Source organism: Balaenoptera ricei, chromosome 2, assembly GCF_028023285.1.
Source record: "Balaenoptera ricei isolate mBalRic1 chromosome 2, mBalRic1.hap2, whole genome shotgun sequence".
NCBI lineage: Eukaryota > Metazoa > Chordata > Mammalia > Artiodactyla > Balaenopteridae > Balaenoptera > Balaenoptera ricei.
Window position 1 is genome coordinate 107,713,429 of NC_082640.1, and position 24,708 is coordinate 107,738,136.

Genomic DNA, 24,708 nt, shown 5'->3' on the forward strand with positions numbered 1-24,708 from the left:
GGACAGGAATAAAGACGCAGACGTAGAGAATGGACTTGAGGACACGGGGAGGGGGAAGGGTAAGCTGGGACGAAGTGAGAGAGTGGCATGGACATACATACACTACCAAATGTAAAATAGATAGCTAGTGGGAAGCAGCCGCATAGCACAGGGAGATCAGCTCCGTGTTTTGTGACCACCTAGAGGGGTGGGATAGGGAGGGTGGGAGGGAGACGCAAGAAGGAGGGGATATGGGGATATATGTATACGTATAGCCGATTCACTTTGTTCTAGAGCAGAAACTTAACACACCATTGTAAAGCAATTATACTCCAATAAAGATGTTAAAAAAACAAAAACAAAAACCCAGTACCAAATTTTTAGGTACTCAAAAAACAAAACATACGATGCTGAAGTCCTGCCCTCCGCATCCCCACAGCTCAGAATGTGATCCTATTTGGAGGCAGCACCTTTACGGAGGTAATTAGGTTAGTATGACTGGTGTCCTCATAAGAGCAGGAAATTTGGACACAGAGACACACATAGAGGGTAAAGGATGTAAAGACGGGGAGAATACAGCCGTCTCTACGCCAAGGAGAGAGGCCTGGAACAAATCTTTCCCTCACGGCCCTCAGAAGGAATCAGCCTTACTGACACCTTGACCTTGGACTTTTAGCCTCCAGAACTGTGAGAAATAAATTTCTGTTGTTTAAGCCAGCCAGTCTGTGGTATTTTGTTATGACAGTCCTAGCAAACTAACACATCTAGAGACTATCATTTTATTTTCAATGTTGGTACTCTGTAAAGTGAAAACATCTTTACAGATATTAAGTTATTATCATAGTTATTTGATGAGGGCAATGAAGTAAATTAGTCTTTAAGGCTTTTCAGACTCTACCTAGTTGGAAATATTCTGGCCTCGAAAATACTGAAAGTTATCTTGTTTCTACAAGGGCCCACGCATGCGGCAGGAGGAGTGCATTCTAGGCTTCCCCCATGCCTCGTCTTTTTATGCTTCTACACCGGTTCCTCTTAAGGCGGAGGTCACACACTGGGGTGGCCCTGGAATGTATTTTATTTGGTTGCCAGTGTTTTGTCTTTTTTAACATGGAATTAGTTAACACCATTGAAAATGTAGGAGACTAAACATGAAAATCTGGATTTTCAATACCGTTTGAAGAACTGGAAGATCTGGCCGTCCTGGGCCCATTGTATCTCCGTGGCCACAGTGGGCTGAGACTCAGCAGTGGCCGTCCCACAAGGAAGCACTGCTGGCTCTCAGCTTCACCACAGTCCCCACTTTAAGTTGTCTGCCTGGCCCCTGGGAGCATTTCACTTTGCAATCTCTGGTCTAAGGGGATGCCATCTGGGCCTTTCAGCGATGAGAAGTTTGGCTAGTTAGGAGGCCCAGGCGGAGGTATTATTTATCTCCTTGTCGATAGCTCAGAAATGGTAGCTCGCTCCCTATACCCCACCTTACATCCCACCATTGATGTGATTATCATCTCCTGTTAGGAGTCCACACAAGAGTTCTCAAGAGGCCATTCCAAAGGGAAAGAAGTATTAGATGCAAAAAGTGACCCTTGGTCAAATAAGTTTAAGCAATGTAGGGCTAAAAAATGATAAACACGTATCCTTCGTACAGAACTTCTCAGAGCCTCTGAAATTTCAATGTAGTAAGCCACATTTTCCAAAATCATTTGACCACCCAACCTTTGTTTTGAGGAACATTTTCAGCATATAGTATTCAATGAAACTCTGACCCAAGCAAGCCCTTTTCCCATACAAAACAAAATTATTTTTGCTAAGTAATGTGAATTTATATAGTAAATACAGCATTTTAGATGAATATTCAGAGAATATAAAAAAGAATAATAATGCATGATATTTCATTTGAAATATTGATTTCTTATTTTCTGTTGGCTGTAATATGTGCAGAGCTGGCCCACACTATGGATCTTTTAAATTTAATTAAAATAGTTTTGTATAACCCTCAGTAATCAAAATGGAAATAGGAGAATGCATACTTATTTCCACTTGGCTCCAAGATGCCATCTTCTGCTTTGCTTTCGATTTGCTAACATTTGGAATATTCGCATAATTAATTTTGAAGCTTGATACTCGGCTTCAAAGAGTTAAAATGTGTGTCACAGTGTGCATTTCTCATAAAGGGTTTGATAAATTAATAGTAATAGTATTGTTTCCAAACCTATTAATAGCATAAAAACAATACAAATAGTTCTTCTTAAAAAGTTGGTATTATTTCTCTCAGAAACTACAGGGGATTTCCTAATAAGACAAGAGCAATGAAGAGAGGGGAAAGCCTGTTTTCTTGTAACTGCAGAATTGAAAGACTGATCATTTCTACTGCAAAAACATTAGATTTGAAATGTTTCTTCCAAGTGTCAGAAACTTTGGGAACGTCAAATGCTGATACTATGACAATTTGCACCATTAACATTGATACATGATATTTACATTTAAAAAATACCTTATGCTTGTTCAAAATAAACCTATTCATTTATTCAACAAGTATTTATTAACAGCTTGTTATATGCCAGGCACTGTGCTAGTCTTAAGGATACAGCAGTAAACAAAACAGACCCGAAACCCTGCCCTTGTAGAACTTTAACTCTAATGGAGTAAATAAAATAAGGGGCAGTATAAATCATGTAAGAAGGTGAAAAGGGCCATGGAGAAATACAAAGGAAGGAAGGAAGGAAGATGGTGGCTGTTGGGGAGGTCAGGGTAGGTCTGAGAAAGTGATGTTGTATCTGACTTTAGACATTGAGCCATGTATATGTCTAGGGAAAGTGTTTCATGCAAAGGGCACATTCAGTGCAAAGGGCCTGAGGCAAAAATGTAACTGGTAAGTTTGAGGAACAGCAAAAGGGCCACAGTGGCTGGTGCAGAGTGAGTGGGGAGGAATGTGGTGGGAGGTGAGATCATAGCAATGACTCAAAGGAACCCTGCGGGGCTGCAAAGACCAATGTAAGGACTTTGGCTCTTATTCTGGGTCCATGAGGGAACCACCGGAAGATTTTTAGTAGAGGGTTAACATGATCTGACTTATATTTGATGATCTGGATGCTATGCTGAGAAAAGACTTTAGGAGGGTGGGGATGGAAGCAAGGAGACCAGTTAAGAAGTTATTTCAACAACCCAGGAAAGAGATGACGGTGACTGGGACCAAGTGGTAGCAGTGGAGATAGTGAAAAATGGTTGGATTCTGGATATATTTTTGGAGGTAGAATCAACAGGATTTCCAGAAAGATCAGAAGTGAACTGTGAGAGAAAGAAACAAGAATGATCCCAAGGTATTTTGCCTAAGCAAATGGAAGGGTAGAGTTGTCATTAACTGGGTTGGGGGCAACTTTTAGGGGCATCTGGAATTCAGATTTGGCATGTCGAGTTTGAGACATCTAACACATATCCAAGTAGAGCTGTTGAAAAGCCAGGTGGATATATGGGTCTGAAGTTCAGGGGAAAGTAACATTTTCCAAGTGCTCTTAACATAACTTTAGCTTCAAATTCAATACTTGTTGGCTTCAGACTCCAGGCGAATCACTTCATTTGAATAATTTAGAAGAAGGGCAAGTCAGATATAATGGGCAAAAACAGGGAGAATACAGGCGTTGGATCACACAAGAACAAAGACATGCAAAAGGGCATGGTGAGGTATGTTGTTTGACTGGAATTATGTCGGCACGTGGAGTAACATCTCCAGATAAGGCTGGAGAGGCAGTGGTCAGCCTGAGGAGCCTGACTTCACTTTATAGGTAATGGACAGCACTGAACATTCTAAGGAGGTTTGGATGTGCAATGCCTCCAGGCTGTCAACAGGAGAGAGCCCTTACCACCCCTAGGTTTGAATGGCAGAGAGAAGGACGGGACACCCAGAGCCGAGAAAGGAGCTGGGTGGGGAAGATCGAGTGACAGGATTGACTTGGTTGTCGCAGGCAGTCAATCGCGGGACCCCAAAGAGAAGCAGAACAAATACCTTCTTGGCACTTTCTTTGCACCCTTGGATCTCCTGCCAGTGCCTCCCCCTGAATGAACCCAACAGGAAGCCAGAGGGCAAAGGAGTCTGCTGACGTGGCCCTTATGGGTCAGACTCCCAGGTCACAACGGAGTGGAGTGGGATGGAGATAAACAACACACAGAGGGAAATGTCACCTCAAAGTTGTGCTCTTAGAAGAGGGATCTAGTGGCATTGTGCAGCAAAAAAAAGACAAAACAAGGAGGGCACGAAGTGTGGGAGACTCATGCTTTCCTGGTTCTGAAACAGCTCAGCATCCCAGGCACAAAATCAGTGCCAGGTCCAGGTGAGTCAGCTTAAGGTTCTTCAGCCTCTCAACCGGGAATGACTGAATGTTTAGGAAGATGTGTAGGATGCAGGGGCAGGGGCGGAGGCATAACCAACGCTACATCAAAGCAGCATTCATAGATACATTCACAGATACATTTCTGAAACAAAGCATGGGAGAATGGCAAGTTCTTCAGCACTAAGTAGGTGTTGGTGCAGAGGCCACCAGTATGAATATCAAGATGCTGGGCAACAGAAGGAAGAAGGAAACAAGTTAGTGGCTCTAATGCATAAGCCAAGGATGACTTTCAAAGCATGGACAAACCTCTCAACTCTGAGGAAGAGGGAAAACTGAGGAAAAGAAGAAATGTAATAAGGAACCATCTTCACCTGACACAAGGGGAGAGAATAAGCAAAAACTGAGAGAGACGGGGGTGGCTTAACGAAGTCATGTGAGGGAGGCTTCTGCCTTCCTAGAGAAGCATAAATCAAGGTTTGGGTCTGAGAAGAAAGATAGTGATGAATGTTATAGGAATAGTTTAGGGCTAAATGAATAAAATTTTTCTCTCAGGAATGTTAAATGGATTAATGAGCAGGGATACTGCAACCTGTGCCTCCTTCGTAACAACTAAATTCCATGACCGGGTGTTACCATTTTTTACCAAATTTTTCCTCAAAGCCTCACAATTTGTTATGCTGTTCTGAAGGTATGGATTTCTAAAGGATTCAATCACATGAATAGCAAATGTTATTACTTATAAATGAACCAATATTAGGTGCTGGGAAATTAACATCAAGTATAATTAATCTCAAATGAAAGAAACAATGATTCAACAACTCAAATGTTAAAGGGTGTGGCAAACATATACTAAAATAACATATTTAAAATTGATTTGCTAGGAGCAAAACATGGAATGTTCACTTAACATTTCTTATCATAGTCTACCAATTAGAAATAATGCATATGACTATGCAAAAATCACCTTTAAAATTTAAAAGTACAGAAAGACTATGTATACTCTTTTAAATTTTAATGTTGATCATATGATATGCATATATATGTGCACATATGTATGTCTTTGGTAATTTTAGTGATTTAGGAAATTAATCTCATATAAAAATGATTTAAAATGGTTAAAAAGTATGTTTTAAGTGTATATTAAGATAAGCATATTTAAAATAATTGATATGATAGAATCATAACATGGAAATCCTTACTTAAAATGTCTTAGTATAGCCTACCAATTAGAAATAATATGTATATTACTATGCAAAGATCAACATTAAATTTTAAAAATACAGTAAAACTACATATCTTTGGTAATTTCAGTGATTAATGCTTTAATTAAGAGATGAGGTACATGCAGACATATGCAATAAATTGACATAATTCATCATATTGCAAAGAATAACATGATGAATGCATATGTATATTGTGAATTATACAATGCACATGCAAATCATATTCTCATTATCACGCAGAGGCATTATTTTTCCTACAGTCAAAATGCAACAAATCTTCAAGTACTACTCAATCTACTACATGACTATTTAAGAACAAAGTAGTCTGTGGTATCTTCTGTAGAATAATAATTCAAACTGAGAAACTCAAGTTAATGGAAACACAGAGCAGACACTTTTAGTGGCTACATCTCTGTGTGAGTTAAACTGGAAACCAGTCCCTGTACTATGCATATCTATCGTTCCATAGCGTCATTTTAAATAGAAGTCTACGCACTGGAGATTTTAATAAGGTCTTTCAATACACTGCCAAATTAATCTTTTTTTTTTTTTTTAAATGTTGAACAGTGAATACATTGGTCATCGACTAGTTGGAAAAATAACAACACTGGTCCAAAAACAGCTTCTCAACATAAAGAGTAATTACTTAAAAAACACCACTCTTCTGAAATTGATTTGTCTCCAAATGAGGTGTCCTGAAACGAAGACAATTTAAACAAGAATATATTTGGTGCCTGGAAGTATCCGGTAAATACTGATGTGTGGGTTCTTGGTGGGAGCAGACTAGCTCCTCAAATTATGACAGATGCCAAGCGCTGAAAGAAGAGGCTGGGGTTATTTATAAACAACTACTTATCACATACTCAGGTTAACCTTCTCTAGTTTAATGCAACTTGTATACGTACTGTTAATTAGGCCTTTTGACTGAACTCAATGGAAAACAAATGAGTTTTGTTTTGTTTTTTATATGAAAGTTAAAGTGTTTCTGAAATTCTTGTACCTGACTACGAGGACTGGTGCTGTGCCGACAAGGAGCAGTGTATATATGAACATGTTAATTAGTTAAGATAGTGCAAAAATCAATTTTTCTGATCATTTTGCACTTGAATGTGGGTAAAAGCACCTCTCAGTAGCAGGAAGACTACTAGATGTTCCTAGTGTACGGGTTAGACTGAATCAGCATATATGAATCAGAGAACATCTTTAAAAATTATTATATATATAATTCTCACTCTTAAATCAAACCTAAAGAAAAATATTTACAAGATCCACCACTGTGTGAATCAAATACAGTAGCTTCATGGATGACTCAACTGGGATAAGAATATAATGCCCTTATTAATATATTAACATTATGAAATTCTATAACATTAAAAAAATTTCTTTAAAATTAAAAGTCTATTTTACTTTTTAATTAAATCTATATCCCAGAAAGGTCTTTAAGGCTCTACAAAGCACCCTGCATTTTCTTATTGCTGACAGTTCTTGAAACCACGCTTGAATGCTTTCTCTATCCTTTAGTGAACAACTGAAAGATCATATGCTAAAAGACTGTGCTTTCTCTTTTTCTTGCCCTGTAATTAAGGCATTTTAATACATTTCCTCATAGTTGTTACAAGAGCAAACTATTAAGATTCATAGATTGAGACAATTTTGACTCCTATGATTATATAAACACACATGATATGAATTTTTCCTAATCACTGATTTGAAAAAATGACAACAAAACTCCTTCAAATAAAATGATTAATCTCTGTAAGGTTAAATTGAAATGGTGCTTCCTGTGTTGCCTTAATATATGTAAATGATCTACAAAAATAGAAAACTACATTTGGTTAACTATCCTTTAATACAAATAGGGTAAATAATAAATTCATATGAAGAATACATTTTCTTCAAATCAACGTATATTTTAAGAGTTTGAGATCTTCAGGGTTTTTGTTGTTGTTGTTTAAAGATAAAAATACTGCATACATGTCTAAAGATAGCCAAGTAAATACAGACAGATTTTTTAAATCATAGAAGAATTAAGATTTTAATTAAATTGTACACATTTTTTTCTGAACGAAGACGCATGTAGAAAGAAATACATTTTGTTTAATATTTAAGTTGGGAAAGTATATCTGCAACTCAAGAAGATGCTTTATTAAACAATGATAAAAAATAAAGATCAAAATATAAGACTTATTTATGTTTTAAAATTCTCTTGTCAGAAATATAAGACTGAAATTATACATTTAAACAAAAAAAAAAGATTTGCAATGCCATTTAGGAGGTACATACTTTTCAGAGCACAAAGAAGTATGCTAATAGGTTTCTGTCATATTTTGAATAAATGTGCAGAATTTCTTAGCCCTTTTCCATCTTAGAAGATTTCAGGTTTGCTACTGATTTAAAGTACTGTAACTGGATTTGATGTTAGCCAGTTAGATAATTTTGGGCGGGATAAATTTTGGAGATTAAAAAAAACATTTTAGATTATACCTTATGATTTTAAAATTAAGATTGGCATCAAGAAAATATTAGAAAATATAAGGTATTATAATTTTATATTAAAAAGCAATACTTTTGGACAAGATTGATGTAACAATCTCCCTGACATTTTTGGTTTTGATTGCAAAAATTTTAAAATGTATGAAAAGTAGAGAACCCCCCCTACTAAATATCCATCTTGCAAATTCTATATCTCCCTTTTAAATTTGCCTGTCTCAACGTATGTATTTATTTTGCTGACATATTTTACGAGAAATCCTAGGCCCCAAGTCACTCCACCCCTACATATTCTCATATGTATCTCTTTTAAAAATGGACATTTTCTTACATAACCACAATGACTCTGTCATCTCTAACAAAATTAACAGTAATTTCTTGGTGTTCATAATTCACACCAATCCATACTCAACCTTCAATGACTGTCTCAAAAATGTATTTTTCTAGTCCATTTGATGGAATCAAGGTACAACAAGGTCAACGACATTTGGTTATGATGTCTTTAAGTTTCTCTTCCTAGGACAGCCCCTCCCTTCCCCATTTACTGTCATGCATTTGTCTTGTTGAAGAAATTCCGCTGACTTCTTAAACTGAACCTGGGAAGTCCCTGTTGAAGAAAGGGCAATACTTGGCTGACAAACTGAGACTGTCAAAGTTTTCCAATTTATTTTTTGGCCGTAGAGGGGCAAAGGGGGAAACTCCCAGACACTTCTGCCATATTTAATGATCTGAAAAATTTCCAAGAAGCCCTTAAACAGTTTTACCCTTCATACTAAAGAGTTTAAAACTGTAATAATCATTATAAAATTTGTGTTTTATAAGATTATTTTGATATATTGGCAATTTATAAAATAGTTTTTATTTAATAGTGTTAAGGTATTCATGCATAAACTAAATGATATCAAATAAGCAAACAGATGTTTAGCAATTCCAAGTTTATAAATACTTTTCTTAGAATGTACACAGAAATAATCGAGAATTGCATTTTAATTAATCTGAGGAAGAAATACAAATTGGCATGTCTCTTAACTTTTGTTTTTATCTTTTTTTAAAGGATCATTTAACCAGACAGGCAGGTTTTCATTAAATTTAATTTGTGTGGAGCTTAAATATTAAGTTGAGTTTCTAAGAGGTAAATGAATTTATGGCTCTTTTAAAACCTCATGTTGCTTAAAATAAATAAATAAATAAATAAATAAAATAAAATTAAAAAATTCATGTTGCACTATTTAAGGAAAGATATATAGAAAATTTAGAGGATTAGAAAATGCTGATGAAAATTACAAGTGTTAGAAAAGACAAAATGAAACTTTAACATATCTCCATGGCATTCGTGTTAAACAAAAATGTAAACTAACATATATAAGGTTGGCTTAGCCTTTCCTTGCAACAGAAAGCCTAAGACCAGTGATGTACAGTTTTTGAAAAGATCAGTGATGTACAGTTTTTGAAAATCCAAAATATGAATGACTTTAAACGTAACCATATGAAGTCAACGGAAGTAAAGTGATCGTAGATAAAATTACCAAACTCAAATGAAATAAATTCAAAATGAAAAGGATGAAGGGCAATTAAGTACCTATTTTGACAATTCGAAGTGGTCAAGTTTTTAAAAGTATGACACAGCAACCTTAACCCATCTATATATGAGTGATAAATGAGGCATTTTGTGTCATTACATTCCCATAAATCACTTCCTTTAACTGCTGACGGCTTTTATCAGATCTAACCTTTTCAAGCTTCTATTAGAGTGCTAACATTTTCAACTTTGACACATGTGCAGTTTACAAATTCTGCAGCTGATTAACTCTGGACAGAAGCTCACTGGCATCATTGTCTTCAAGTTGGGTGAAAACCTTAGGGTCTCAAAAACTCAAGACACATTACAGTATAAAAATCTCAATTAATGTAAGGGGTTGGGCTTTGGAGTTGGCAAGGATTGTTTTCTGTTGGGAAACAAACATGAATAAGACTTCATTTTCCATGAAACAGGTGACCTAAGAAATACTAAGAAATGAAAAAAGAAAAAAAAAAATTAGAAAAAAGGAAAATCCCTAGATGATAAGGGTTAATTTCTAATCAAGTACATTTTTTTTTTTGCCTTAAACTTTATTTATTTGGCAATCAAGAAATATTTTAGAAAAGTAATTGCTAAACTTCAGTCTTGACACAATAAAACAAAGAAAACCTAAGATTAATGCATTTATGGGGTGAGGAGTATGACCCCAAATAAAACACAGTTTAAGTGGGGCTGTTATAATTGATGGAACCATTTTAAAGTGAATTTTATGGAGAGAGATTGAATTAAACTAAAACATACAGCTTAACTCTCTTATAAATCCCAACATTCTAAGTTAAAGGTTGCTTTGGATAATCTAACCAATCAGTGAATTCAGTTGAAAAAGAAAAAATGAAAACTTCTCTTAAAGTAGTTAAGGAGGACCTGCTTTTAAACTAGTTGTGTTGAAATTACAAAGTCAAAGCTTATAAAAGGTAATGCAATTTCTGTTGAAGTTTCTGTTAATATACCAAATCTTCATAGAATGTCTTTTATATATAAATTAGAACGAACTACTTATTACCAACAAGAAACATTCTAAACACTTATCATAAGACAAAACTTTAATCAAAATATTTGTCTATTAATAATGTAGAAATAAATAAGGCAAAAATACATAAGCTGAAATCTTTTACATTACAGACGAGAGAAGATCGACTTCATGATATTTTTAATTTTAATGGTCCTAATTTCTTAGTAGAAGAGTCAAATACAACAGTTGAACTTGACAGCCTGAAGGTTTTAATGAGTAACACAACATGTAAAGGTAGATATTATGTGTCTGTCAGTGTATTTATATAAATAGCACATATATAAATATATTTGAGTAGGTGTGAGTTTGGACAAAGATTATCAAAGAAACTTATTTGGAAAATATAATTGACACCAACCTCGTAATAAAGCTAAAGTTAAAAAAATTAGTGTCTTTGGCAATAACAGCCAGACTGAACAAATCTTAATACTGATTGTTTGACCATCAGAAGCCTGCCACTTCACATAGTATTAGTTTTGATAAGAGCTACGAGCTATCAAGCCTAAATAATAAAACCTAAATGACTCTGAAGTGAAAATGTTCACAGAGAACGTCCTGTGGCAGATTACTTCTTGTTGATAAATGACAAATCTTAGAAAAATAGTGGGGGAAGGACAACTTTTTCTAGCATCACAACCCACATAGTCTCATAATGTCAGCATCTAAGGCCTATCCATGACAAATTAAAAACTTCTTTATTTCACTAATAATGTCACTCATCACAGGAGCTGGGCAGTTACACTTTGACAATTCAGATGTAAATCCTGGGTTGCCTATGAGTATTCATGACAAAGGCATATTTATCATTTAAAACAAAAGGACGTGACTTCTTGGTGTTCATATCAAAGACCAGTGATGGATGAGGCCATGCTAATCAAAAGACAGACTAGAAAGAACACAGATGTTTGCTACTTTGATTAAGAAAAGACTATTCCCTCCCCTGAAACTTCCCCAATACAGTCATTTCAAATTGTTTTAAATGTATAATTTAAAATAGATATCTAAGAATTTAAAATTCCCAGCTATAGCTCTTACAAAAAATAAACACCAGCTTTTATCCAACCTCAAATTATAAAAGCAAAATTCTTAAAACCAGGAAAAGATCAAACTACCAGAGAGTAATAGTTCCTCAGATGTAACCCATTGAGAGATTTCTACAATTGGTATTATCCTTCTCAATTATTATTTTCAATGCAGAAAATGAAGAGAAAGAAAGTCTATCATCCCAAACTTTTATAAATAGCACAACTGTGAGCTGAAATCAACGTGGGGAACTATAAGGGAGAGCAAGGTCTAAGACATTTTTACCATATTTGTTTCTGACCATTATGTCTTTGATTTTTGTTCCAAATGCTTTACAGGTTGAAAAGCATTTAAAAATAGCTGTTGTCTAGATTTTAAGGTTTTATTAAATTAATTAATAATTAAATAATTCTGGTGATTCAAGCATTCATCACCATTTTGGATGAGAGAGACCAAAAATAAGTATGGCATTAAAAAAAAACAAAGATATTTAGAGCTGGAGCTATTGATAGCACTTTCTCCCATTCCACTGATGAAGAGCTCTCATCAGGTCTGGCTAATAGAAATCCAATTTACAAGGCCCTGCTCGTTTGAGTGCCTTTCAAGATGCACAGGATTGGTAACCCTTCAGACCTGCAAACAAATGCCTGCTCTTCCAGGGCAGAACTATTTTAATGTTGGTTACTGGGAAGTCATCACTGCAAGGTCACCTTGAAGAAGTGCGGGTGGTGGGCGGTGGAGAAAGCCTACTTTGTAAGTGATCTGTTTCCTGCCAATTTTCCTTGCTGCTTTTCAATCCCAGTGAAGCACACTTGTTGTTGATAAGCTTTTAAAAGTCAGAGTGGTGTATGATAAAACAAAACATAATATAAAGCCATATGGAGGGAAAGAACTACTTATGCATTAAAAGAATTCTTGGGTAGCTTGGTGTCATTAGGTAAAATGCTAGGCAGGCAGCTGATGTGCAAGTTTCCCTTTTTGGTAGAATCATCTTCCTCCCCAGATGAGGGAAACATCAAAATCACATAGTCTCTTTGCACCCACATCCTCTGTGCTTCTTGTATGGAAAATTTGTGTCACATCAAATGTGTCACTAGTTTTTTAGACCAGCAAGGGCATTCCATTTTACACTACTGAGTTGCATCCATATGTTATCAGGGTTTACTTTTCATTAGCTATAGTAACTACTATATGTCCTACTTACAATGGGCATGTCCTCCTTTTTAAGTATATATCTGCTTCTCACAGAGGGAATTAAGAGTTGAAAATTTCAGAGGGCTTAACATTCAATATATTAAGAGGTATTTATAGAATAACAAAAATTTTTCACCTTCTGGCCCTTTTATGAAAAATTTACTGGATGCCTAATACATTTAATATTCAGTAGCATGTGAGAATAATTTTTATGCAACTCTGATAGTTAGAAAGATAGATAACTCAATTATTAGATCATCTATCAAAATATTCAGATGTATAAGAGGCTACTAAAAAGATTGATGACTGAGAAAGTCCACTGATTCTCTAGCCATCATATTCATGCATTTGGCCAGACAACATTTTTCGCTGCCTTCACAAGCAAGCTTCATTACCCATCACTCCACTGAAAAGAGTTTATTATGAGGCTGCCATCTTGGCAAGACTATTATTTAGATGATAAATGCTGAGGGGAAAAAAGTGTGTCTACTTTTTTTTCTTTTTTGAGAAAAAAGATGAGTTTTTCTGACAGATAAAACAAACAGCATCTACATTTCTAATTAACTTAAATTTGGCAGATACAAATATAGGTCAGCTAAAGCTATGATGTTATCTTCTGTCTGAATTTTACCCTTAATTTGTAAAATGTAAATTAACTAATTAGACGAAAAACAGCATGATTAGTGACAAAATGCTTCAGCTGGGTCTTTGCTTACTGACATTTATGATCAACTATAATGAATTATTGCTTTTTAAAATAATTGATAGAATATTTTTTTTCCTCACCACAATGAAAGAAATTTTACTAAGAATTTATAAAAGAAGGCCAGGAACTTAGCAAAACAACAGAACTTTGTGGTGTACTTTCTGAGGAAAAGATGTTTGTAAAACGGTATAATAGAAACAATCGGGTTAATTTATGCCTGTGTACCTAGGGGTGAATTTAAAGGAAAGAAGCGTATGGACATTAAGTCACTAATAAATCCAGTAAAAAGACTGTCAGTACTTAACCCTTTCCCTGTCATTTCAAACAGATTTGCTGTGTATTCAAAGCAATTTGTGAGAATAATGTGCATGTGTGTGTGTGTGTGTGTGCACATGCATGCACACCTGCGTGTACCTGCGTGCTAGATGCGGGGGTCACAAGGTTTCATGGAGAATGGTGAGAAAACAGAAAAGAATTTGACCACTTGAGTTTCAGCAGGAAAACCTGTCAGTGTGAAGTAAAATTAATCCATGTAATAGTTAAGTGAAAAGAGGTTTTCACTATTCCTATGTAAAGACTCTACAACGAGAAGTACAACTGCAATGTCAGATACAGGTGTCAACTGAAAATTACATAAAATCATGAAAGTTAAGGTCTGGGGGTTGGGGGGGGGGGTGGTGGCCACAGTTTGGCACAGGGGAGCCTGCATGACAGGGCCCTGGGCAGGCAGATTAGGATCAGGGCTGTCAGTTCTCAGAACACACAAACTTAGAAGTCTAACCTGAATGAGGAATATCAGGAAATTGGAGCTGAAGCCTGGTGGTAACCTAGGTAGGAGATGAAAGTGCTTTGTCAGTACTGGGGACTGGTTTTGAAAGGGTGAAGAAAATAGAGAGGGAAACAATTCCAACAAAGATGTATGATGCTCAGGGTGCTACTGGAAAGTTCAAAGTTTATGCAAGATAGGTAATAGTTTGAAACAATTAAGTACTTCAGAATTTCTGTCTCAATTTTAGGCATGCCACTAGAATACTTATCTTGGACAAAAGTATCTGAATATGGCAGACAGTTATCACATTTGGAAATAATGTCACTGAAATACTTGAATAATCTTTTTCCCATATTATGACAAATACATAAAACTTTTTATATTTTGCAAAGTGCAATCTAAATGCTTAGAGAATATTATTCCACTTTATATTTACTAGCTGTGGAGACAGCAAGAAAATCTTTCTGAATAGCTGCTCCTGATTAAAAAGTACTTAGCTTATTACTTTTATAGTTTAGAAATTCATTAATGGTAAACATTTTTCTTTCCATCCCCACATCACCATGATTTTGCATTAAGAAATAAAATGGGTAACTAGTCAAAGCTCCTTTTCACAGTACACAATCCTAACATAGAATGCCTTTATACATGACAGAAAATTCTCTTGACAGCTCTCTGGTTTCCACCTAACTCTTCAACCTCTTAACACATGATATACCTCTGAGGCAACTACTTCAAAAGCTACCTAAGATTTACCTGTATGTACATTAATTTTGCACTGTAGAGGTAATCCTCAAACATGTGAACTCCAATAAATTGGCTTCTATCACAAAGGTGAAGACTGCAAAACATATAACAGCACAGAAACCTCCTAATTTGTTTAGTTTCAGTCTTTCAAGCATTAACAATCTCCATTCCCAACAAATTTATTTGAATTAAAAGCATGAATCGGTCTAAGTAAAGATTTCAGCTTGATGGTAACTGGAAAAACAAAGCTCGAGAAATTTAAAAAGCAATCACTTATGTTCATTTAAAGTTTGTAGTATTTCTATAGGGAAGGCAGCATTTCATGTTTGAGGAGTAAGTTTATCTGTGGAGGAGGAGAAAGGCAAAGAGAGCAACGCAATGAGTGTCAGGTACTCTGTCCAGACCTGAGTCCCTCAGTATTGCAGGAAGGTCAGATCCTTTCAGCATTGTACTGGTGTGTCAAAATATGTCAACAAACCATCACACCACAGGAAGAAGAATGACCTTTCAGTTCTTCATGTTTGGGCTGCCTGTGGAGCTTTGGACGTGGGGAATGCATGAATGGTTTTCCTAGCTGCTTGACAAATGCAACTCCCGAGGTTTCTTTCAAGTGTGATTGTTAAAAGCCCCGGGTTCTTACATTTTGGTACAACTTTCTCAACCCATATAACTCATGATGGAAACTGACATTAACTATCAATATTCCAAATAATCAGATTCAATGCAACTAGACTAAAATTACTTTATAAATGTTTAAATGTGAGAGATGAAGGTTGAGAGTCAGTACATTTAGAAATAATTATATTCACTGTAAGAGTAATACTTGTTAATCAATTCTCTAGGCTTTATTATAGATGTCATTATAACACAGTTGTCTTCTTTCTCTCCCTGTCCATAAAACTAGGTGTTTCTCTACTCTCCCCTTCTGGGAAAACCTACTTTGCCTATTTCTACTGCAGATATCCCTAAATGAATCTATCTCTGATCCATCACTTGGACTCCCATCCCATAACCCAGTTGCCTCTGGACATTTCTAATCATCGCAACTGAAGTAATCACTAACCTAGGTTATTTTCCACTCTCAGTTCCTTAAGAGCAGCATTGCTCTCCCCATGGCCAATATCAAAACCTCAAAGTTATCTCTGTTCCGCACCACCCAATACAACAACATTTAGTTACTTGCCAAATTCTTTCTTATCTCTGTAAGTCTACACAGTCTCCTTCCATTTCCACTGCCACCATTATAATTTGGGAATCAATAGAGTGTTTCAATACGGATGACTGGAATAGCAATTGTGCTCCTCTTCCCAACTTCTTGCTTCTGTCCACCCTGAGCATTGCTACCAGAATATCTATCCTAAAGTGGCCTGATCATGTCACTCTTCTATTCAAAAACCTCCCCTGGCTTTCCAGCTCTGTGACCTTGACCTGGGCACTTAACTTTTCTATGCCTCGACTTCCTCATATGAAATGAGGATAAAATACCAGTATCGACCTCATAGGACTGTTACGTGGATTGAAGAGGATAATACATATAAGTGCTTAAACCAGTTCCTCGAACATAGTTGGTGCTCAGTGTTGGCTATTTTCGTGATTTATGTACATGTTGTTTCCCTATTAGATTGAATTAAATTCCTTGAAGGCAAAGTTAGGTTTTGCTCATCTTTGTACACTCTGAAATGCATAATATACTGCCTCTACATAGAAGGAACTCAGTATCTACCGAATTCAGTCATGTATCTGTCCTACTACTTATGGACCACTTTGCTAGAATGTGCTGAATTAGAAATATATAGTGGTAAAAATATTTATTTCGCATTAAACAATGAAAGGCAATTGGGGCTGATCAAGTATTTTGCTCTAGTGTTGAGTTCAATATGGTTTTATATACCTGACCTGTGCACACAACCAATGACTTCATTTTCACCATTTTCATAATCAATATACAGTGCTCTGAAAGTATTACAGCCAAAGCCATCAAGGACAACTGTGACAGCCTCATATTTACAGAAGTTGATGAGCTTTGAATTAAGAAATGCTCTTTTCTAAATAAAGGAATTTTGCATGAATTTTGAATTTATGATCACTTGAAATGAGCTATCAGGCATGCTATAAGACTGAATTTAAAATGGGGACGTGGTGATGATTAGCAAAAGGGAAGGAAATGGCAAAAAGGAATATATAAGGAGAAGCAGGAAGGGGTTAACAAGGTACCCTGTTGGTAGAATCTTTATGAGAAAATAAGGGTGAACAAAACACAGGAAGCATCTCGATGTAAGTGATTCAGGAAGGGAAGGGAGTAAAACAAGAAAGTAGAATTCACACAAATCATAAAAGTTCACTAAGAATATAAAGGAGAGAGCAAGAAAAAGAAAAACACAAGTGAATATAAGTGACATGTTAATGGATAAACAGAATTCATATAGGAAGTTTAATTTTCACAAGAATATGACTTCCAGGGTCAATTAGAAATTAGAGGGAAAGGATGCTTACCATGGGCATTATGTATCCATATATATTTCTGTTTTATGAGAAGAAGAGTATGAGACATGAAAATTATATGCATGGTTCATTTTCCATACTCCACATGTGTGGGAAGAGAATAAGCAAGGGTAAACTAGGGCAACGCAGCCTCATCCCCTATAAAAGTCACCCATCCCAGGAGATTCTTGAATGATACGTAATAGCAGAAGATGGTCAAAAATGGAAAAAATGTGTCTCTTACATATAGACGGGGAGAAAAGCCATAACTTCTGTGAACGGGGTTCTATCTCACCAAAAGATGGCTAGCTTTATTTTAGTCTAAGAGGCAGCAGAAGCCCTTAGTGAGTGCTATCAAAAGATGACCAAAGAAAGCTGCTTTCTAACAACCATAAGCTTATTATCCAGTTTTTGGCCTTAACAATATGAAAAGCCTTTCTTTTGTTAGGCAAAAAGTAGTGACTGAAAATCCCATTCCAACTCTCAGAAGACTGGGAGAAAGAGAGAGAGAATATATGGATGTTTATTTGAAAGAGAGATATCAAAAGAAATAAACTTGAAGGTTTCCACAGCACTCTCTCATAGCTGATGCTTAAGAAAATTTGTTTAGGATGACAATGAAGTCTAATGCAGCATAAGTAAGATTACAAGGTTAATGTTAAACAAGACAAACTGGTTTATAGTGCATTAAATTACGTGTTAAAAACCATAATTGAGAGGACATCTACTTGGATCCAAGATGAGGTAACAGGGACTGTATTTATCCTCCTGCTGGAAATAACTAAAAAGCAAAATAGATAACAACAGATAGCAAGCAGTGAGGGACAGTGACCCCTGAATGATGGAAAACAAAAGAGGAGAGCACTTGGATTTCCCCAGCTTGCTGCCTGGAGAGAGTTTCCAGGAGGCAATGTGGGGAGGAAGAACCTTCTCAGAGTTGAGGAGATGGAGCTGGGGGAATGGGAAGACCAGGCAGTTGAAGAGTTTGTCATAAAACAAGTCTCAGTAATTTTAAAAGGATTCAAGTTTGTTTCTGACCTCAATGGAATTAAATTAGAAACCAATAACAGAAAGCTATGTGAACAAGTTCCAAATATTTGGGAACAAAACAGCATGCTTCTAAATAGCCTGTGGGTCAAAGAAGAAATAAAAATAAAAATCAGAAATATTTGGAACCAAATAAAATAAAAATACAACATATAACATTTTGTGTAATACAGCTATAGCAGTACTTCGAGGCAAATGTACAAAACTAAACTGCCTATATTGGGAAGAAAGAATGGTTTCAAATCAATAACCTCAGGCTTCCACCTTAGGAAACTAGACAAAGAAGAGCAAATGAAACTGAAACTAAAAATAAATAAATAAATAAATAAATAAATAAATAAATAAATAAATAAATAATACAGATTAAAAACCAATGAAAAAGAAAAAAGAAAACCAACAGGAAAAAGTCAATAAAATGAAATATTGGTTCTTTCAGAAGACCAGTAAAATTGATAAACCTCTAGGCAGACTGATCTGGAAAAGTAGACAAAATTATCAATATCAGGAATGAAAAAGGTGACATCACTACAGACTCTACAGATATTAAAAGAATATGGGAGTATTTTGAATAAGTTTATGCTAATATATTCCACAACTTAAATAAAATGAATAAACTCTTTAAAAGACACAAAGTATCAAAGTTCACTCAAGAAAAAAATAGATAACCTGAATCCCTGTATCTATTAAATAAATCAATTTTGTAGTTTAAAATCTTCCCACAAAAGAATAGCCCCAGATCATTTGACTGGGAAATTCTACCCAGTAGTTAATGAAGAAGTAATAACAATTCTACACAAACTTTCCAGAAAACTGAGGATAAGGGAATACTTCCCAACTCATACTACAAGGCCACAATTACTCTAATACCAAAACCAGACAAAAAGTTTAGAAGGAGAAGTAAATCACAGACCAATCTCACTCATGAATGCAGATGCAAAAATTCTTAACAAATTTTTAGCAAATCAAATATAACAAAATACAAAAAGGATATTGCTTAATGACCAAGTGGGGTTTATCCCAGGATGCAAGGTTGGTATAACATTCAAGAATCAATCACTGTAATTCACCATATTAATCAATTAATTTAAAAATATCCATATGATCATATTAATAGATGTAGAAAAAACATTTTGACAAAATCCAACACCTATTTTGATAAAAACTCTCAGCAAACCAGGAATAGAGGGAGTTTCCTCAAACCTAAAAGGCATCTACAAAAACCTATAGCTAATATTATTCTTAATGGTAAAAGATTAAATGCCTTTCCCCCAAGACCAGGAACAAGGTGTACACATTCACCACTATTCACCTTTGTATACGAGATTCTAGGCAGTGCAGTTTAAAAAAAAAAAAAAAGCATCCAAATTGAAAAAGGAAGCAAAGTGTCTTTATTCATAAACAACATGGTTGTCTATATAGAAAATCCTATGGCATCTACCAAATAAGTAAAGTATTAATAAATGAGTTTTACCCACTTGCACAATGCAAGATCAATACACCAAATCAACTGTATTCCTCTATTTTAACATGATAAATTGGAAATTGAAACAAAAAAAAATCACTTCCTATAGAATCAAGAAATATAAAATACATAGGGTTCCAAATTGATCTATAAACTCAATGTGATGCCAATCAGAATTCCAGGAGATTTTTTTAGGAATTTATAAGTTGATTCTAAAATTCATATGGTAATGCAAAGGACCAAAAATAGACAAAAATAACTTGAAAAAGAAAAATGAAGTTGGAGGACTAACACTACCTGTTTTCAAAATTATGTTATAGTAATCAATACAGTGTACAATTAGTATAAAGACAGACAAACTGGCCAACAGAACAAAATAGGGAATTCAGAAAAAGGCCCACACGTATATGATTAATTGATTTTTGACATATGTGTAAAGGCTATTTAGGGGAGACAGGATAGGCTTTTCAACAAATGGTTCTGGCACAACTGGATATCCATATCCAAGAAAATAAACTTCAAGCCATACGTCACGCCATACATAAAAATTAACTGAAAATGGATGCTAGACGTAAGTGTAAATACATAATTATAAATCTTTTAGAAGAAAACAAGGGTAAAATCTCTGTGATTTCTTTAAATCTTTAAATCTATAAAATTTCTTAGATATGACATCAAAGGCATAATCCATAAAAGAAAAAAATCTGGTAAACTGGACTTCATTAAAATTAAAAACTTCTGATTTTGAAAGCCACTGTTAAGAGAATGAAAAGACAAGCCACAGACCGGAAGACAATATTTCATATCTGACCATATATCTGATAAAGGACTTAAATCCATGATATTTTTTAAACCTACCAAAACTCAATAAAAAGAAAACAACTCAACTAAAACATGAACCGAAGATTTGAACAGATGCTTCTCCAAAGAAGACAAATAGATAAAAATAAACATATGAAAGGATTCTCAATATCATTTGTCATTACAGAAAAACTAAAATCACATTGAGACACTATTACACAACTATTAGAAAGTTTGAAGTTAAAAAGACTGACCGAAGGGAGCATCTGGAACTCCCATAAACTGCTGATGTGAACATAAAATGGTACAACCACTTTGGAAAACAGTTTAATCATTTTGAAAAAGGTGAAAATCCACTTACCAAATGTCCCAACTATTTTATTCCTAGGTATCTGCCCAAGGGAAATGAAACCATACAAGATTTTTACATGACTGTTCATGGAAACTTTATTACTAATAGCCAGAACTAGAAACAACTTAAATGTCTATCCACAAGTGAATGGATTAACAAACAGTGGGACAGCCACACGATTGAATACTTGTCAGCGATGAAAAAAAATGAACTCTTGATATGTTCAACAACATGGATGAATAATGAAATAGTTACATTGAGTAAAAAAAACGCCAGACAAAAGAGTATATGCTGAATGATTCCATTTACAGAAAACAGAAAATGTAAACTAACGAATAGTGACAGAAAGTAGATCAGTGGTTGCCTGGGTGCAGAGACAACTGAAGGGACTGAGAAGAAGGATTATAAAGGGGTACAAGGAACTTGTGGAGGTGGTAGGTATCTTTGTCACTATCTTTGTCATGGTGATAATTTTATGAGTTTATACATATGTTAAACTTGTCAAATTATATACTTTAAATATGTGCAGTTTGGGGCTTCCCTGGTGGCGCAGTGGTTGAGAATCTGCCTGCCAATGCAGGGGATACGGGTTCGAGCCCTGGTCTGGGAAGATCCCACATGCCGCGGAGCAACTAGGCCCGTGAGCCACAACTGCTGAGCCTGCGCGTCTGACGCCTGTGCTCCGCAACAAGAGAGGCCGCGATAGTGAGAGGCCCGTGCACTGTGATGAAGAGTGACCCCCGCTCGCCGCAACTGGAGAAAGCCCTCACACAGCAACAAAGACCCAACACAGCCAAAAGTAAATTAAAAAAAAAAGGTGCAGTTTATTGTATGTCAATTATATCTCATTAAAGCTGTTTTTAAAAACACCATCACTTATTAAAACAGACATTTTACATGCTTACATTTTTCTGTACCATATATAAAAAAACTCTGATTCTGTAGATTTCAAATACAACAATTTAGGGGTTATTATGTTCTGGGTGCATAGGTATGTATATCTCAGGATTTTGTATTAATCCTACAGATGTGCATTTTTGAATATACAATAAGGAGAGCAACAGAGAGAGCAACAGAGAACGTCTGGCCCATTTTCTTGAACCACATGAAGGTGAATATCTACACCTCATATGCTGGAGAGCTTTTTAGCTTCAGCTTAGCAAACGCATTAAGTCAGCGGTCCCCAACCTTTTTGGCACCAGGGACCAGTTTCATGGAAGACAATTTTTTCAAGGACCGGGGTTGGGTGGGGGATGGTTTCGGGATGATTCAAGTGCATTACATTTATTGAGCACTTTATTTCTATTATTATTACATTGCAATATATATTGAAATAATTATACAACCACCATAATGCTGACAGGAGGCAGAGCTCAGGTGGTAATGCGAGTGATGGGGAGCGGCTGTAAATACAGATGAAGCTTCGCTCACTTGCTCGCCTGCTGCTTACCTCCTGCCGCTTACCTTCTAACAGGTCACGGACCGGTACTGGTCCATGGCCCAGGCGTTGGGGATCCCTGCATTAAGTGACAGAGTAAGTGGCCTCTTATAACAGGTTTATCACTATGACTGACATTAAGCTGCATGGTCGAGCAGAAAGAACACAGGTATGAGTTCAGAGGGAGACCTGGGTTCAGGTTCTGTCTTTGCAATTTACTGCCTCAGTCCTCACTATGAAGCCCTCAAAGGCAGAGGCCAGATGCCAACTGACTAACAAGCGTCTGTGAAGTGTTTGTTGATCTGAACCAGTATTCCTCAATAAAACTCTCCTTTTTCTCATGAAAACTCTATGTAGAAGCACCTAGGCTAGGAATGCTGGGGCTAGCTGGCAAATGAAGGCCATGTAAAGCAGTGGACTTCAACTTGATGCAGGTCAACGTCATCATCAGAAGTTTTCAAAACGAAACAAAAAAAAACCTCCTAAGGTCCAGGTTCCACCACACACCAATTAAATCAGTTCTCCAGGGATGAATCTCACATCAATATTTAAAAAGTTCCAACCATGTGATTTTAATACATGTGAAGTTTGAGAATCACTGCCCTAAACCCCAAGCCATTTTAGCAGCAATTTCAACCTGATCTCCATTATTCCAAAATTACTTTCAAAAATGAACTCTGTATCCTTGGGCTCCTGACCTTGTGCTCCTGAGTCACTTCCTTTATTCTTCTCTTACTCTCTCTGGACAATCATAATGGTTGTGTTCCCATGAATGGACACCCAATCATTTGCTTGTTGGTTTGATTTGTGGTAATACTTCTGAAATATATGTGATTCATATTAACTCTATCATAATAGCTCAGCAAGAAGAGTTATGCTTTCAACAATTCTTTGGTCCCCTGGAATTGGGAAACTGGTCAATAGGCACCATCCCTCCCCAACTAAAAAAAATATCTTGTACATGCTTGAAGGTAATAATCAGATAGACATCTTTCTGAGAAACTGTGATTCACTAACATTTCCTTATAAGCCTATTTTCTTTCCCTTTAATCCTTGATTAACTCATTCCAGTTTTCTCAACCACTATCTCTTTATTGCAAATACCACTTCAACGGCCTAAGACAACATTTCTATTCCTCATTCAGTTTTATATTTAAAGTCAACATTGAAAACAGTTAACAATGGCAGAAAATATGAATTCTGTGGTGGGCAAAGTTCTTGCTATCCATACTTCAAATGCAGAAAAAAATGGTACTTAACCATTATGAGAACTCATAAAAGTACTATCTACACAGAAGACACTTCCTTCGTCCTTTTAAAATATTTCAAGGTTACTCCAGCTAATAACAGTGTCAAGTATTTCTCTGGAACAATGAGACATCAGTATCTCACAACCAGCACCACTATAAGAGATGGAAAAGCAAATTATTATATTTTTACCTTCAGAGAGGCCCTCTCCAGTGCATTTGCTAATTATTAGTCAATCTGTCTCTTGTTGCTGGTGATGACTGCTTGTTAGTACACGGCAGCAGTGCCTTCTGAGGCTGCTGTAATTGAAGGTTTGCAAGAGCTTCTATAGCTGAGGCACATTCTCCAACCTAAGACAGATGTGATCAGCCTTGTTGTTAACAAGACTGAAATAACTGGAAATCTGTGATTTGGCTAATTGCAGGCTTCCTGGAAGTATCTTCATACAGGAAAAACTTTTGGACATCCTCTGAAAAATACCTTCCTTAACTGTAACTGCTTGGCAGCCCCATTCTAAATGCCTCGCCTCTCAAGTTAGCACAGCCCAGAGAAAGCAATCACTAAACCATTGAGTAAATAAGCAATCTTTAAAAAATACTTAGAGGTAAGAACTAAAGTCAAATCGATTCCTGTGGCAGAAGGTATTAGCTTACCATTGCCTCTAGGAGGGTAGACTCTCTGGAGCCAAAGGTTCAAAGATCCCACAGATTGAACTCAGCTCTCCATCTTTTCAGTGAGACATAAATGTGATCAAGCCCATATTTCCTCTGGTGCTCATATCCCCTCATATCCTAACATCAGCACAAGAAATGACTTCGGAAGACAAATATAC

At 35.9% G+C, this 24,708-nt stretch overlaps 1 protein-coding gene across 6 annotated transcripts in view; it reads right to left on the reverse strand.

The window, feature by feature from the left end:
* CDIN1 (CDAN1 interacting nuclease 1) overlaps positions 1-24,708 on the reverse strand; it is a 212,389-nt gene that overhangs the window by 65,869 nt on the left and 121,812 nt on the right. The window contains exon 11 of one of the 6 annotated variants that reach the window (XR_009501117.1): positions 24,069-24,226. The exons of the other annotated variants lie outside the window; for them this stretch is intronic. The gene's annotated coding sequence lies outside the window, so the exon portion shown is untranslated. The remainder of the gene's footprint in view (positions 1-24,068; positions 24,227-24,708) is intronic. 6 annotated transcript variants of the gene reach the window in all.